General features: G+C 38.3%; 1 protein-coding gene across 1 annotated transcript in view; it reads right to left on the bottom strand.

Annotated features, from left to right (window-relative positions):
• The window catches only part of LOC140158902 (small ribosomal subunit protein uS11m-like), a 120,006-nt gene that overhangs the window by 68,746 nt on the left and 34,134 nt on the right, over positions 1-17,126 (bottom strand). The window lies entirely within an intron of this gene.

Genomic DNA, 17,126 nt, shown 5'->3' with positions numbered 1-17,126 from the left:
TTCTGCTTTTAAAAAATCTTGCAACAAAGTACTTGTCACATATGGTACAGCCTTCTTTGTACCTGCTTAAAAATATGCACATCACGAGCCTTACATCCTCAACATGGATGTCCAACTGCAATGTCAACATGGTGAGCTACATTGTTTTATACTCTTGAACTTTAAGAACATGAGGCTCAACATTTACAGTTTTTCTTACATGGTTCTCATGGCGTATTTTTGGGGGGGCTTTGGGGGCCAGCCTGGGGAAAAAAGGCGTGAAAAAGAGAAAAAGAAAAAAAGAAAAAGAAAAAAAGGGAAAGAAGGAAGAGAGAAAGAAAGAAAGAAAAGAAAGAAAGAAAGAGGAAAGAAAGAAAGAGGAAAGAAAGAAAGAAAAAGAAAGAAAGAAAGAAAAAGAAAGAAAGAAAAAAGAAAGAGAAAAAGAAAGAGAAAAAGAAGAAAGAAGAGAAAAGAAAGAGGAAAGAAAGAAGGAAAGAAAGAAAGAGAAAGATGAAAGAAAGAAAGAAAGAAAGAAAGAAAGAAAGAAAGAAAGAAAGAAAGAAAGAAAGAAAGAAAGAAAGAAAGAAAGAAAGAAAGAAAGAACCAACCAACCATGATGGAGAGATAAAGGCGGCACATACCAGGAATGCAGAGAGAGGGTGGCTTGTAGCCAGGGCGGCTTGTAGCCAACCAACCATGAGGGGGGGTGTGAGGGGCGGCACATACCAGGAATGCAGATAGAGGGCGGCTTGTGGCCAACCAACCATGACAGAGAGAGAGAGGGCGGTACATACCAGGAATGCAGATAGAGGCGACTTGTAGCCAACCAACCATGATAGAGAGATAGAGGCGGCACATACCAGGAATGCAGAGAGAGGGCGACTTGTAGCCAACCAACCATGATAGAGAGATAGAGGGGCGACACATACCAGGAATGCAGATAGAGGCGGCTTGTAACCAACCAACCATGATAGAGAGATAAAGGCGGCACATACCAGGAATGCAGATAGAGGCGTGCTTGTAGCCAACCAACCATGATAGAGAGATAGAGGCGGCACATACCAGGAATGCAGACAGAGGGCGGCTTGTAGCCAACCAACCATGATAGAGAGATAGAGGCGGCACATACCAGGAATGCAGACAGAAGGCGGCTTGTAGCCAACCAACCAGGATAGAGAGATAGAGGGGGCGGTACATACCAGGAATGCAGATAGAGGCGTGCTTGTAGCCAACCAACCATGATAGAGTGATAGAGGCGGCACATACCAGGAATGAAAGAGAGAGGCGGATTGTAGCCAACCAACCATGATAGAGAGATAGAGGCGGTACATACCAGGAATGTAGATAGAGAGGCGCCTTGTAGCCAACCAACCATGATAGAGAGATAGAGGCGGCACATACCAGGAATGCAGAGAGATGGCGGCTTGTAGCCAACCAACCATGATAGAGAGATAGAGGGCCGCACATACCAGGAATGCAGACAGAGGGCGGCTTGTAGCCAACCAACCATGATAGAGAGATAGAGGGGCGGCACATACCAGGAATGCAGACAGAGGGTGCTTGTAGCCAACCAACTATGATAGAGAGATAGAGGGCAGTACATATCAGGAATGCAGATAGAGGCGACTTGTAGCCAACCAACCATGATAGAGAGATAGAGGTGGCATATACAAGAAGGGCGCCATGGGGCGACACATACAAGGAGAGCGGTGGCTTGTGAAAAAAGCGTGTGTCAGTCACCCATAAAGGCGGCACAAGAGGGGTGGAAATGTACAACAAGTCTAATATGCCCACAGGGTGACTTCACAAGGAGGGCGGCTTGTGACGGGCGGCACATGCAAGGAAGGCGGTTTGTAACCAGGACAAAAGTAGAGGGAGGGGGGGAGAGAAAAACACTTGTTGGTCATCTATAGGGCGGCACATCGTGACATGTACCCAGGGGAAAAGAGGGGGTGAAAAGGTAGATCACACTTTTGACTATATGGGCCTGCACTACAGAAGTATGGGTTTTTTTTTTTTGGGCGGCACATATACAAGGAAGGCGGCTTGTAACAAGGAAAAAAGTAATCTGGAGAGAAAAATACTTATCAGCTACCTATCTGTAGGGCCGCACATGTTGGCTTGTAACCAAGAGAATGAGGGTGGGGGTGCGGCGGAAACGTACAACAGGCGTTATAAATATAGGTGACGGAGGGCGGCTTGTGAGGTGACACATACAAGGAGGCGACTTGTAACCAGGACAAAAGAACAGGGAGGGAGGAGAGAAAACGCTTGTCAGTCACATATAAATGGCGGCACGTCGTGATTCTTAGTGGAAAACGGTATATCACGCTGTTTAACTATGGGCCTGCACTGTGACACATAGAAGGAGGGTGGCTTGTGGGCAGCACTACATAAAAGTAAGGTGGCTTATGGGGCGGCACATACAAGGAAGATGGCTTATAACCAGGAATAAAGCAGATGAAGGAGAGAAAACCGCATATATATGGTGGCTTTCAACAGTGGTGTAACGACGGGGGCAGAGGGGGCACGTTCCCTGGGCACCACCCTTAGGGGCGCCGAATTGACCAATTCAACATCGATTCTGCGCTCCTCCTGGCGATAAAAGTCAAAATTTTTGCACGCCAGCAAGCATTTGAACACAAATTCATTTGAAAGATCAATTGACGGCAATCAACTTCATTATAACCAAAATTAATGAGTCATAGGTCCTATTTGTGCACATTTTTGCAGCGCTCATGGCATTTGTTTCAAGGATTGGGAGGGCTCCATTGTGTATCCTTAGCCCTGGGCGCCAAAACCCCTAGCTATGCCACTGGCTTTCAACTAGCACTGAGAGAAGAGGGAGAAGGAGAGAAAATTAACGCCATGCATGACCATTCCTTAAAGCCTTAATGTACGATCTTTTTAATTTTTAGATTTTTCTTTTTTCTTCTAAAATGATAATATGCAATCATTATGAAAGTTCCCAATACATTTGGACGCCGAAAAACATTGGGAATTTGCAAAGAAACAACATCATAAACTTCACCTCTATCACTCAAACATCTCGCACTATTTGGATTAGGACAGCGAAAGTGCGGCCTCAGAGTTAGTCTCCTCGCTGCCAGTTTGGTTACGCTCCCTCCACACGGTTTGCGATCGTGGCCGACATAAAGTCATAATCTAAAAAGATTATGACTTTATGTTGGACCAACAGAAAATCGTCCCGTTTTACTACAAATAGGACGAATTTGACAGTTTGCTCATAGATTTAAGTTAGAACATGTGTAAGTATTACAAATATGCCAAAAAAATCGGTTTTGAAAAAATAAAGGTAAATTCTGAAAAAGATCGTACATTATGACTTTAACTAAGGGAGACAACAGGGAACTTGCCGCCCTGCGTTGGGTTCAGCGCCTCTTTAATTGATTTTGAGCCAGCGTCCAAGCAGCTTAAAATCTAAATTTCAACAAAACTAATCATTATGAAAGATTGTTTTACGGCCGGCAAATTCAGAGGGTCAGAAAAAAACCGAATAAACGCATGATCAGATACAGTGCCCCCTCGATGGATTTTGAGCCCCTTCCAAGCAGTAAAAATCTAAATTTTATTTTTAATTATTTTGCTTTGATCATTAAAACTAAGAGAGTAAAAAAGGCGTGCAGCCGGTGTTGGAATCAGTACCCCTCGGTAGATTTTGAGCACCTCCCATGATGCGGCGGCAAAAATGTTTCCACACCTCTTTATGTAATTTAAAACTATTAGTATGAAAGACAGTTTTTTCAAAGCCAAAATTTTCAGAGGGTAACAAAAATCATATAGCCCCGTGCCATTAGCGTTGCATGGAAGTCAATTATATTTTGTCATATAAACCTAAAAAGTGCCAATTATTCCACATCTGTTTAGCTTCAATCATGGTAATTTTCTGGCGCTCGAGCGCATTTGTACCATAAACTAATGTTGTCACTGAAAGGCTCTGGATTCACTGTACTTCAAGAAATTTTCCAACCCACCCATGTTAAAAAGAAATCTACGCCACTGTCCATAGGTTCATTCGAGAGAAATGTTGTGACAATTTACGATTTGCATCTTCCTTTTGCCAAACATTTTGGAACATTTAGTATTAAAATGCCAGATTGGATCGCGCTTCTCGCGCATTTATCTCGCAAACCCATTCTGTGAGTAGATCTGTGAGACGCCCCATTGGAAATTTTTTTTTTTTCATCTCAAACTTGAACACAATCACGAATCTCAAAAAGGAGAGTCATAATTCCATCCTTTCTATTATGTAAATCATTAATATGTGTGAGGCAGCTCCTCTGATGCCTGGAATAAGCATAAAACTCATGAGCTGGATCAAAACACCTGGACTAACTTAACCAAATGTTGTAAAACGCCTATACATCTTCCTTTGGCACAATTGTCCTCAATTGTGTTCATTTTAGCATTGAATCTGCAATTTTTCATGCGCTTGCCGCACGTGTCCCGGTAATGTTCTCTTAGTAGGCCTAGTAAATCAGTGGGGGGGTGTCTGGGGGGGTAGGGCGGCATCCTGTATCTTTTCTCCAGGGCGGCACAAACCATCTCAGCCCCCCGGGGTAAGGGCCTCCTAGATACGCCACTGGTTCTATATTGAACAAGCTAGTTCAGGACTTTTAGTATTTATGTGCTTAATTTGTCTTGGTCACCTCACATATCCTCCATGCAAGCTCACTGTCGTCTTGGTTTATTTTTCTGTTCACATCTTCCATTGTTACATCACCTTTGTTTGTCCCCCCCTCCTCCCACATTTGTTTGTCCCACTTTTGAATATTGTTCCATTATTTTGAGGCCTGCACCTCGTTCCGAACTTTGGCTCTTCGCACGACTCACTGCTACTTTTAAAATGTCCACTGCTAATTTTGAATTTGTTACCAATGCCGGTCTTATTTGGCTCTTGCTCTTTTACATGCAAATTATGTTTAACTTGTCTTCTTAATGGTATACGATGTATTGTTGGTCGAAGCAGCAAAAAAAATTTAGTTCACTAGTTCATAGCATCTTGCGAATGGTAGTGTGCTTTAGCAAAAATTGCATTGCTCAATTCATAGCGAAAGCGTGTAGAAGAATTCAAATATCACAGATATACTTTTGTAGGTCCTGTGGTTCTTGAGTTATGTTGTAATGAGGGCTGAAACAACAACACTTTGGTAAAACGTACAAACTCATTAATAACAATAAATTAAGCAAGTTTTCAAAGTATATGATTTGTAGAATGAACTTTTGCAAAACATCAAAGTGTTATTTTTCAATAATATATTGATTCAGATAATGAAAATCGATTTTGTTTGGCTGCTTCGACCAACAATACCTCGTATACCCTTAATCCTTCTCTTTCCTTACACTTCCAGACATTGTTCCTGCCAATTCTCATTGGTTGCTTCATCAATCTGAACATTCCTAAGTCCAATGTCAATGTTGTGTCATCTCACCGTTTGAATTCAATATCACTATCATGCAAGACTTTAGTGATTATGTGAACAGGTACATTCATACTTCAAAAGTCTGTATCAAATAATGCTCAGAAGCATCATTTGTCGTTATGGAAAATCACTTGTCGTTATCAAAATGCAAACTTTTCTGGTACAAACAGTCTGTTGAATTAAATTTGTGTTTTTTTTATTTATGTTCAATTTAATAATAATAAATATTCATGCATCATCATCATCATCAGTTGGCTGTGGAACAGGTGACTACAAGCCTTTTCCAACTATTGCGATCTTGGGTAAGCGAAACAATTTTGTTTGCGCACAGTCAACTTTCAAAGTCAAATTCAATTTACCAACAGTCTAAGACCTGGTCCCCATTTTTTTTTCTGTTGATTACGATCATGGTACAATTGAATTATGAAATTAAGATTGTATGTCCACTCAATGTCATCGGCATATTACAACCATGTCATCATTTGCGAATGATGAAAATTTCCATCATTGGGCTGGTTTGTAGCAAAATCGTGTCATAATTACCGATGAAAATCACCTATGTATAGACGTTTTGTCATTGTATCATGTTTACTCAATGGATTTCATAATTGCTGTGGCATAAGTATAATCAGAAGTGATTATGACATGATAACAATGTGTTGTCCTGTAAACATTCTCATCGTTAATTCATATAATTGTGTCTAATCTGTAAATTATGACATAACTAGGCGGTTACCCGTATTTCGCGGTTTTCGGCTATCATGGTTATTGGCTTTTGCAGATCTCAAAATCAGGGTGTTTCCTTTTTGCTGGGATCACTTTCCTCACAGCTGAGTTCAATTACAGCTTTTTGCAATTTGACCTCACTTGCGCCCTCAATTTGAAATTTGACCTGACCTTTGACCACGGATGACCTAACAAATGCAAACATGAGCTTCCTTGGCCAAAGTTACACCCACCCACAAAGTTTGAGCTCCATTATATGAGCAGTTTGATATTTTTATGTTTTTTGACCTATGACCTCTTAACGGTAGGTCTGACAAAAAGGTCAATGTGGAAACTTTTGTTTGTGAGTTTGTTTGTTAGTCCAAGATCCACCCACCCACCAAGTTTGAGCTCCATAGAGGCAATTTGAAATTTCTACCTTTTTTGACCTATGACCTCTTAACCGTAGGGTTGACAAAAAGGTCAGACGAAAAGGTCACCGTGGAAACTTTTGTTTGTTAGTCCAAGGTCCACTCACCCACCAAGTTTGAGCTCCATAGTGGCAATTTGAAATGTCTACCTTTTTGACCTATGACATCTTAACCGTAGGTCTGACAAAAAGGTCACCGTGGAAACTTTTGTTTGTTAGTCCAAGATCCACCCACCCACCAATTTTGAGCTCCATAGGGGCAATTTGAAATTTCTAGATTTTTTGACCTATGACCTCTTAACCGTAGGTCTGACGTAAAGGTCACCGTGGAAACTTTTATTTCTTAGTCCAAGGTCCACACACCCACCAAGTTTGAGCTCCATAGGAGCAATTTGAAATTAGACTTCAATTGGACTTGACCCGGTCGTTGACCTTGACCTTCAAAAATATAAACTGGTTCTTCCTCATACCAAGCTGCACCCACCCACCAAGTTTGAGGAACGTGCGACCCCCAGTCTCCGAGGAAAGGTGCGGACAGACAGACAGACAGACAGAGATCCGTGAATTATAGTAAGACTAGGCGGTTACTCGATTTGGCGGTTCTCGGCTGTCGCGACATTCTGGCTGATGGTGACTGTACTCACCAAGTGTTATGCCCATAGGACAGTTTTACTAATTTGACCTCAGATGACCCCTTGTGACCTTCCAAAATGTGGCTCTAAATGTTGACTGTACCCATCACGTTTCATGCCCATACGACAGTTTTTAGTAAGTTGACCTTAGATGACCCCAAAATGACCGTCCAAAAATTTGATTCTAAAAGTTGACTGTACCCACCAAGTTTCATGCGCATACGACATTTTTTACTAATTTGACCTCAGATGACCCCTGGGTGACCCCCGGATGACCCCAAAATGACCGTCCAAAAATTTGACTCTAAAAGTTGACTGTACCCACCAAGTTTCATGCCCATACGATAGTTTTTACTAATTTGACCTCAGATGACCCCTGGATGACCTCGGGTGATCTTGGCCCACTAACTGAAACAAACTTGTTCTGTCTGAGGTCCAGATGCACTCATCCACCAAATTTGAGGAATGTGCGACCCCTAGTCTCCGAGAAAATAGGCGGAAAACAGTTTTTACTAATTTGACCTCAGATGACCCCTGGGTGACCTTGACCCACTAATCAATACAAACTTGTTCCGTCCCTAGGTCAAGATGCACCTACCCACCAAGTTTCATGCCCATATGACAGTTTTACTAATTTGACCCCTAGATGACCTCTGGTGACCTTGACCCACTAACCAATATAAACTTGTTCTGTCCCAGGACAAGACGCACCCACCCGCCAAGTTTGAGCAACTTGCGACCCCCAGTCTCCGAGAAAAACAGTTTTACTAATTTGACCCCTGGATGACCTTGGGTGACCTTGACCCACTAACCAATATAAACTCGTTCTTCCTCATACCAAGCTGCACCCACCCACCAAGTTTGAGGAACGCGCGACCCCCAGTCTCCGAGAAAAGAGGCGGACTGACAAACAGACACACAAAGACACAAACACACAAACAAACAGATTCTGGTGAATTATAGTAGGATGACGAATTGCAACTTTTCCCTAGTGTAAAAGCTGTTAAGGCAGGTGGGTGGACAGCATGGCAGTGATGTTTGCACTCAAAGAGACAAATAATGCTGACACACAAGAGGAATGGTATGGGCTCTATAAAGGAGATCCCAAGGTTTGATATACATGTAAGGAGTGTCATTTCAGAACCCACATGTATGATTTTTCTTGGGAGGAAAATGGCCCAAACTTTTGTTTTGATTTATTATTGACCATAACTCATGAACTGCAAAACCTATGGAAATATGTGATTACTATTACTTAGGGAAATGGCGAAAGCAGGAAAAATATGCCATTTGCCAGTCCACTCGCCTTCAGTCAACTAGTTAAATCAAGACAATTAAAATGTGCTTGTGTGTTTGTTTGTGTTTGATTAACACAGGCTCCTTGCTCCCCAAAACATAAACATGCTTATACAATAGTGAGTGCTTGCATAACCCAGCATTACAAACAAAGTATTTATCACATGACTTGCACCCACCACCTTCCGCATTCAATTGAATTTGGTGCATGATCTAAAATTTGTGGTATATGGAATACTTATGAAATGTTAATAATATGGTCATTTCCATTTTCTGAAAAATCTGAAAACAGAGTTTAGTAGACCATCTGCAAGATTGCTGCCAATCAAGCCAATACACAGGATTTTTTTTGGGGGGTACTGATTTTGGAAAAGTGGACATTTTTTCCAGGGGGGGGGCAATTTTGTAAAAAGTGGACTTTCTTCCCAAAATGTGGACCTTTATTGACCAAAAAGCGTAAAAACCTGATTTTTTTTGCTCACAACGCATAAATTGTGATATTTTTGGACTTTTTTATATTTTATGGCTGCACCCCCTGTAACGGGCCTGCTGCTAATCTTAAACATGGACTCTCTCTTCCATCCCACTACACTTGAATTAGTATTAAAATTGCAATAAAAGTGACCTTTCGTTAATAATATGGGGCTCTGTGTGTTGTAATAAAGACTGGAGGCTCCTTGTCTAAACCATCATATACATGCTAGCAAAGCATGCAAATAGCACAAGAGATATAGTGAACAATACTCATTTGGTCATCTGCAGCATTTATTAGTTTGCATAAGAGCTGCTCTCAATACCGCTGCTCAAACACACCGATACTATCTCTATGTGGATTCGCAAGGTCAGTTTGGTAGGACTACTGGCTGTTGTGGGGGAGAAAGGGCGGCTATGATGACATTGGTAGTGGAAAAAGAACCACTGCGAATCCTCTGATAAAATACAACTGGCAAGTTCATTTGCATATTTTGATCAAACAAGAACTCTTTTATTATCTCAGCGAGCAAACATGACCGTATGATTTAGGAAGCGTGTATGGTATGATGGATAAGCATGCATACGTGGTAGGCTGGTAGGGAAATGAAGGAAAGAGGACAGTACAAAATATGATTAATAGGTTTGATTGCTTGCTGAAATTTTTTGCCAGAATATTTATCTTTTGGGAATAATAATTAATAATTTGGTGAACATGATATGTTGCATAAAAGTGTTACATAAAAATTAATGCAAATTCAGAATTCTACCTAGACTAGACTTGGTAAGGATCTTGGAATTAAGTTCCATACCCAAGTTTGGTACCCCCCTCCCATTTCTAGGAAGCACCCACCTAGCTAGACCTGTGCCCATTCGGCTATTGCAGATGAAAATCCATACACTTGGTACACCTTTCAAACAGAGTCTCTCATTCAGGCAACTCAATTTGAAATTCACGCCTCCGGGGGGGAAGCGAGAGTGCCCCTCTGACAAAAAAAAATAAAAGAGAAAATCAGGAGGGCAAAGGAAAAGAAAAGGGCAAGGAGCCCTTTTTCACCGAAATTCAGCCTGATCATGGGTCAAAATAGAGTAAAATAAAAAAAATTTACACATTGTAAAGATGAAGCCCTTTCCATCCTGATAATGGGCGAAAATATTGTAAAATACCAAATTTTCCCTTTTTTTGGAAGCTCGAAGACATACAGTCTCTATGTATTGTATGATGCAACTCTAATTTTTTTCGTCTGTGCCCCAAAATTTTATTTTGCCCCCCCCCGACCAAAAAAGCTGGCTATGCCACTGTTCTTACTCACAAAAGACCGTTTTGAAAGATCAAAAATGGCCTTTCCTCAGGAATGCCATTCACTTTCTGCACTTTTCTATTAATAATAACATTAAAACAAGGAGTTAATTATGTTGTAAGTTAACAAGTACTCCAAGTATTCATGCATGCATAAAGCTTAAACACGATAATAGAATTAGGAAATAATACTGGCACTTGTTTCCTGTTATGATCTGTTTGTATATCTTGCACTGATTAAATCCTTCCCCAATCATTATCCAATGATCCTCCTTCTTCCAAGCATAACTTATATGGCTATTCAACTTTTGGCGTACTTTTACAAAGGTTCAAACTCTTTTAGGATTTTTAATTAATGTTTATGCATTTATGGTACATTTAATGTATTTGAGTACGTTTAAAGGGATGTGCAAAGATGAGAAGCCGGGCATCAATTGAAAATTTTGACCTTTTCTATTGAAGATATACATTTTTACCCCAAATGACCTACAAATTTTAGATCTTTTAGATCTTCAATATGAAGGTCAAAATGTTTAAATGATCGTCGGCTTTTCCTCCCAGCTACATACACTCCAAGTACATATCATTAGATTTATAATGTTAACTTCGAGGACTGTTAAATAATAAAAATATCAATTTTAAATAATTTGCTATAAAATTTGTATTATATATCACAAATTTCAAAAAATCTAAATTATTTGATATCAGAAGGGCATCCCCGGTATTCAGAATGCAATTTGATATGTCTGATGTGCTCTCATGTCCCAGAAAAAATACTATGCACACATTGCTATCCGAGATCCCACTAGGTCATACTGCCCTCCGACCTGCCTTAAGAGAGACAAATTTCAGAACTTAGTATTTTCTTCCCAACATCTAGTTCCAAAATAGGATGTTTATTTGTGCAGTATCATAAAGAAGAAGAAGAAAGCCAAGCAGTTGAATTGTTATACCAACAGACACTTACGGAAGAGATTATCTGAGTATTCTTGAAGCAGATACGTAAATAATTTAGACAAATAATCTCTGCCTGTTCTTCTAAATATTTTGTTTTAAAACGTCACATATTGCACGACTTGCACATATTCTAACAAAACTCTTTGTGGGCTACTATTAATTGTGCTACTTGGGGTTGGGGTGAATTATCAAAATAATCGGTCAAAAAATATCTTGCCCCTTTTGACTGACCAAGAAATAATTCACCTCTGAAGTAGGTGATAGCCAGGATCGTGTCTTTTTGGGAACAAATGTGTTCAATACGAAAGTTTTGAAAATTTTGAAATGATGGTTGGCTTTTCCTCTCAGCTGCATACACTTTAAAGGTGGGTAACCTGATTGACAACCTCATCCCCTCATTTTACCCCATCAAAATTTTTTGGTATCAGGTGAAAGCTCATATTTTACTCATTAACATGCTAAAATTAGGCGATCAAATTGGTATATTTCCGGAGAAATCATCAAAAAACTGTTGAATTAGTCTCAAATGTGGTATACCATATTTTAGACTAATTCAACAGTTTTTTGATCATATCTTCGGAAATACACCAATTTGGAACTCCTAATTTCAATATGTTAATGAGAAAAATAGGATCTCTCATTTGATATCAATTTATTACATGATCATGATGATTATCATTAATAAAAACACTGTAGACTACCAAAATCACGCTGTACAAAATGTCAGTAATTCCATAAGGAATTAGTCACATTTACAAGGAACATGTACATGTTCTTTATGCATGATTGTTTGTTTGAAAGGGACGACATTTTATGTTATAGGTAAGCTTTAAAGAATTTGATTTTCCAAATATATCAGGTCACCTTCCTTTAAGTAAATATCATTCGATTTATAAAGTTCACTTCGAGGACTGTTAAATATCAAAAATATCAAATTTTAATAATTTACCATAAAATTTGTATTATATCGTGAATTTCAAAAATCAAAATTATTTGATATCATTCCTTGTATTCAGAATAAAATTCAATATGTCTGATGTGCTCTCAATCCTCTCATGGCCCACGAAAGATTGTGCAAAGTTGCAAACATTGCTATCCAACTCCTTAATTCATATTTTTGGCTCTAATAGTTATTAATCTGCACATCTCCTTTTTTTTTTAAATGTGTATTTTGGTAACTACAGGAAACAAACATGTTTAGTCGACAACTTGTCATACTGGTACTTAAATATTTGCTAGCCAATCTCTAAGGTTCTGGAGTTATCTGGTACACATAACTAGAACTGGAACCAATTTTTGAACCAGTTTTGTCTTCTTAATATTACCTCTTTCTACAGCAGAATGTGTGACTGTTAATATCGGGTGTTTTTTTTTCTTCTTTTTTTTATGAACAAACAAGGAAATCAGTCTTTCACTCTGATATTTAGGTTAATACGAACACAAATTGGCAGTACTGGATTGCATGCCAAACCTCGACAAATGGGGCCCGGTCTCCTCACTTTTCTCACCATGGGTTGTTGTTTCTAAATGGGCCCTAAAGAGGGTACTTGTAAATCAATTGTCATTTTTATAAATTATAAAACCTGCAAATATGGCTGTTCTCTGGCTGTCATATCTAAATGAAAATTGTGCCTTTGTACCAGTACATTATTTCTCAATAACTAAAACACTAAACCTTAATTTTATTTAAACATTTTACAGAAATAAGGTAAATTAATTACCAAAAATACACTATGGTTGTCATTTTTTACATACTGAACTCATAAAGCATGCCACAAAATGTGACCATCCTATACATTTGCCGTTCATTTGTCAACCAAAACAATTTGTACCAGCAATTTTTTTTCTCATTACCTAAACCACAATATGTAAATCTTATTAAAACATGTAACAGAAGCAAAGCAAATTAATCATAAAAAGTATTAATGGAAAAGCAATATCATCCACTTGAAAAACTAATATTTTTAATATTTTTATAGTTTTATTTCCCTGCTTGGCTAAAAATATACTGGTCAGAAGAAAGACTTGGTCACTTTACAAATCATAAGGCCATCCATTGAAAATGTTCAGGTTTTGTCTCCATAAATATGGGCATGTTATTTATTTTTCCATACATGTATATCAGTAGCAGATTCAGGGGGTATCTTAGGCATTGCCCCCCCCCCTTACACATAAAATCATGCAAAATAAGCCCCTTATGGCAATTTTTTGGTACTAACAGCTCCTCTTCCCCCTATTTTGACCCCCAGGGGGGGTACTCAGTACAAATGACCATACGGGGACTTGCCGCAAATATGGGTAGCATTTTCAGCCTCTTGGTATATCAATGACCCCCCCCCCCCAAAGTGCATGTTTTCAATACAAGTGTCACTCCTCAGTTAGGATACAGGTGAATTCTGTCGGGGATTAAGTGGCTATGAGTGTAGGAGTGTGTGTAAATGTGTGGGTGGTGCTATTAGATTTGTAGTTATTTTTAAGTCTCGAAAATTGAAAGCACCTAATTTTTCAATTTTTTTACAAGACCCCAAACCATAAGCACTCTGCTTAGAGTGCTTAGAGTTGAACTTAGAGTTGTGCTTAGAGTTGAACTAGACATCCTGGCTATGGATTAGATGGCATAGAACAAGTCATTTGATTCATTCAGCATGCCAACTACGCCAATGGACCTGAATTCCATTGTTTCTAACTTGTTTGTTTCAATTTCAATTTCCTCATTTAAAAAAATACATTCCTATTCTTTCTGCACCCACTTGGAACTTGCGAATCAGGGCCGTAGCAAGCGGGGCAGCCGGGGATGCTATGGCCGCTGCACTTTTTGAGAAATTTGTTATGTTTTTCTTTATATCTATATTTTAATTAGGGCATGCATCTATTTGTACCCCACATTGGTGATGGCCGCCCCACATTTTTCAACCTTGCTACGGCCCTGTTGTGAATACAAAGTATAAAGTGCACAAAATATCAAAATGTGAACTGAATGACCACAGCTTGATGGGCATGGGCTCCTGGACATTTTCCATAATAATCACCCCTTGGATATAATTCATCTTCCAATCAGGATTATATTACACTATTCAATTATTAAAGTTCTCTGTATTATTCATACTTTGCTAATATTAATCATGATTTAGACTATGAGAATTGCATATTAAGTTCCACAGATGGTAAATGAGTATTATATAAAACATATCTATGTACAAAGGATCTACTGGAGGATTTTAAAGATACACAATCCTTTTACAAAAATTGGTTTAGAATAATTATGTAATGCAAGAACTTCAAAAAGTTAATGTAATTGACATTTAACAATATTTGATGAAGAATATCATTCTATTTTTATTCCCCATATTTCAAAATATCCTTCACAGCACTTCATTTGTAATGTGAGGTGTTTTTTTTGTTTTTTACATTTTGCTCAAGTTCATTAGATTCAATCAGAATTCAAAGCGGTACTCCAAAAATATCATATTATATCCAAGTCTTCATATTTGTTTATGTAGAAAAATTATATTTGATAAAATGTTGGCATTAACTTATTAAAAACATTATCTAATATTGATGTTGTTGTCATCATCATTACAATTGTCATTATCATGGTCGTCATTGTTACGGTGAGGTTACCACCATTTTTATCGCTTCAAAGAAGCAAATGTCAAGTACTTTCAATCACGGTCACCTTAAAATGTCCCTTAATAGGTGCTAGTTGAGTGATGCTGTGTATTAGGGATGTCATAGTTGTGACAACTTCTCTTCCAAGTACTCCTATGGATGGGTCTTTGTTTACACTGTTGTTAGCCGAGAGCTGAGGAAAGGTCAAACCTGAAAATTATCACAGGGTAGCATATTAAGCCGCTGCAAATTCGCATTTGGATGGGGATAAGATTCAAATGCTTTCACCCCAGACATCCACATCTACAATTTCTATGCTAGACAAAAAATTAAAAGCCACACTGCCAAAATGCTACTTTGAACTTGAAGCTGACCAGTTCTTCTTTTTATCCACAAATGCAATTCCACTATTCTAATCCATCTTTTACCCTAGATATTATATCTTCTAAGCCTGTGACAACTGTAGATGATGTTTTTACTGTAGATGTATACTGTATTTAAGTCAGGCCCATATGCAGGATTTCATCGGGGTGCTGATTTTGAAAAAGTGGACTTATTTCCAAGGAGGGAGGGCAATTTTGTGAAAAGTGGACTTTCTTCCCAAAATTCGGACCTTTTTTGTCCAAAAAAGCGTAAACCCCCCTGTGTACGGGCCTGCTATAAGTAAATCTGACACTTTGACGATTCTATATTATAATTTTACAATTATGAGCACCCACGCTCTTAGGAAAAGCTGTTGAAAAATTACAAAAGATTTATTTTTTTTAGGTTTCCATTTTAAGTAATATACATTTTGCTCTTTTACTACAGCCTGTATCCAGGTGTGGAAAAAAATGTAAATTTCCCAGGAAAATAAGTTAAATTTCATTTCCACTATTTCTTATGTATTTCTTTATTTGGGAAAGCAACATTTCTCTCCAAAAGCTCAAACTTCCCAGGAAGGACCATCCTGAATTCCCTCTATTTTCCAGCCCTGCCTGTTTACAACACCCTAGTTCACTATTCTTATTCTAACCGCTCTCACATTACCAAAATTCTAATCTTGACTCTTGATATCCTTGCCCCAAAATGTACTAGAAACTCATGAAGCAAATTTAGTTTGGTTCAAAATGATTTAAAAAAATATTTAAGAAAAAAAATATTTAAAATCAACCAATGATGTGTTTATCCCAAATTTTAAATTAAAATAAAATGGTCTCAAATCATCACCATCTATTTAGCTGTTTATCTCAAACAATTTCAAGAAGCAGGTCACAGCAGCATTTAAGAGGAAATACCTCCTGACAATCTTGGGTTAACACAGGAAAATCATGACACCCAGGCAAGCATGCATCCCGTTGTTTCGCATTTTTTGGGTACAGGAAGGAAAAAAATAACTGCAAAATGCTGGCTAATTGTGTCCTGTTTTTATAAGCTCATATTTGTTGTCCCAAAAGACTATGCGACTAATACGAGGTATCAATGATTGATGGAACAGAGATACTTCATGTAGACACTCAGGCTGGCCGAGAAAGTTGATAGTTTTACGACTAGAGTCATGTGACCAAATCATCAGGCGCATCATCATCATCAACAAGAGCCAGGCAGCAGCAATGCTTATAGCATATTAGATGGGAAATACTCCTGATTCCAAAAAAATACCGCACTAATTTTTTTGGATAAAAAAATTATCCTGTTTTGCCAAATGAGACATAGCTAAATCTTTCAGCCAACTAAAGGATTAAAATCCTTTAGTTGGCTCTAACAGGCAATAAAAGTAAAATTTTAATATTCTTGCAATTTGTGGGGGAAATAGGCCAAAAACATGCAATTTTACATGTTGTTTTTTTTACAATTGTAGTCACAAAATCCTAAGCTTTGGCACAAGTCTATATTAAAGCATTCAAAATTTTTAGTATAGGCTAAAAGTTAGCTAATAATTTTAAAATCTTATGCATTTTATATAATAATAGGTTATGGAAAAGATTGGAAAATTTGTTTTCCAAAAATTACTATGCATAACTTGAAATTAGTATGTGTACAAGTGTATTGGCTTGATTCTCACAGCATAAAAAAAGCCTTAAAAACAATTGTACACTATTTGAGTATGCATATACAACAAGCTCTAGAGAAATAACAGCAAAACAATACTTGGTGTTAAAAATCATTTACTGTACCATATTTATTGTAACAGTCACGTTACAAAGCAAAATTTACCGGATTTCACTGTAAAAATATTCATGATAATGGAGGTTTGACAATTCATTTTTCTCAATCAGTGGCATAACTTGATTCTGCGCCTCCAAGCGATGAAAGTCAACATT

Source organism: Amphiura filiformis, chromosome 8 (assembly GCF_039555335.1).
Source record: "Amphiura filiformis chromosome 8, Afil_fr2py, whole genome shotgun sequence".
NCBI lineage: Eukaryota > Metazoa > Echinodermata > Ophiuroidea > Amphilepidida > Amphiuridae > Amphiura > Amphiura filiformis.
The sequence above is the reverse complement of the archived record's forward strand: the minus strand, read 5'-3'. Positions and strand labels throughout refer to the sequence as shown.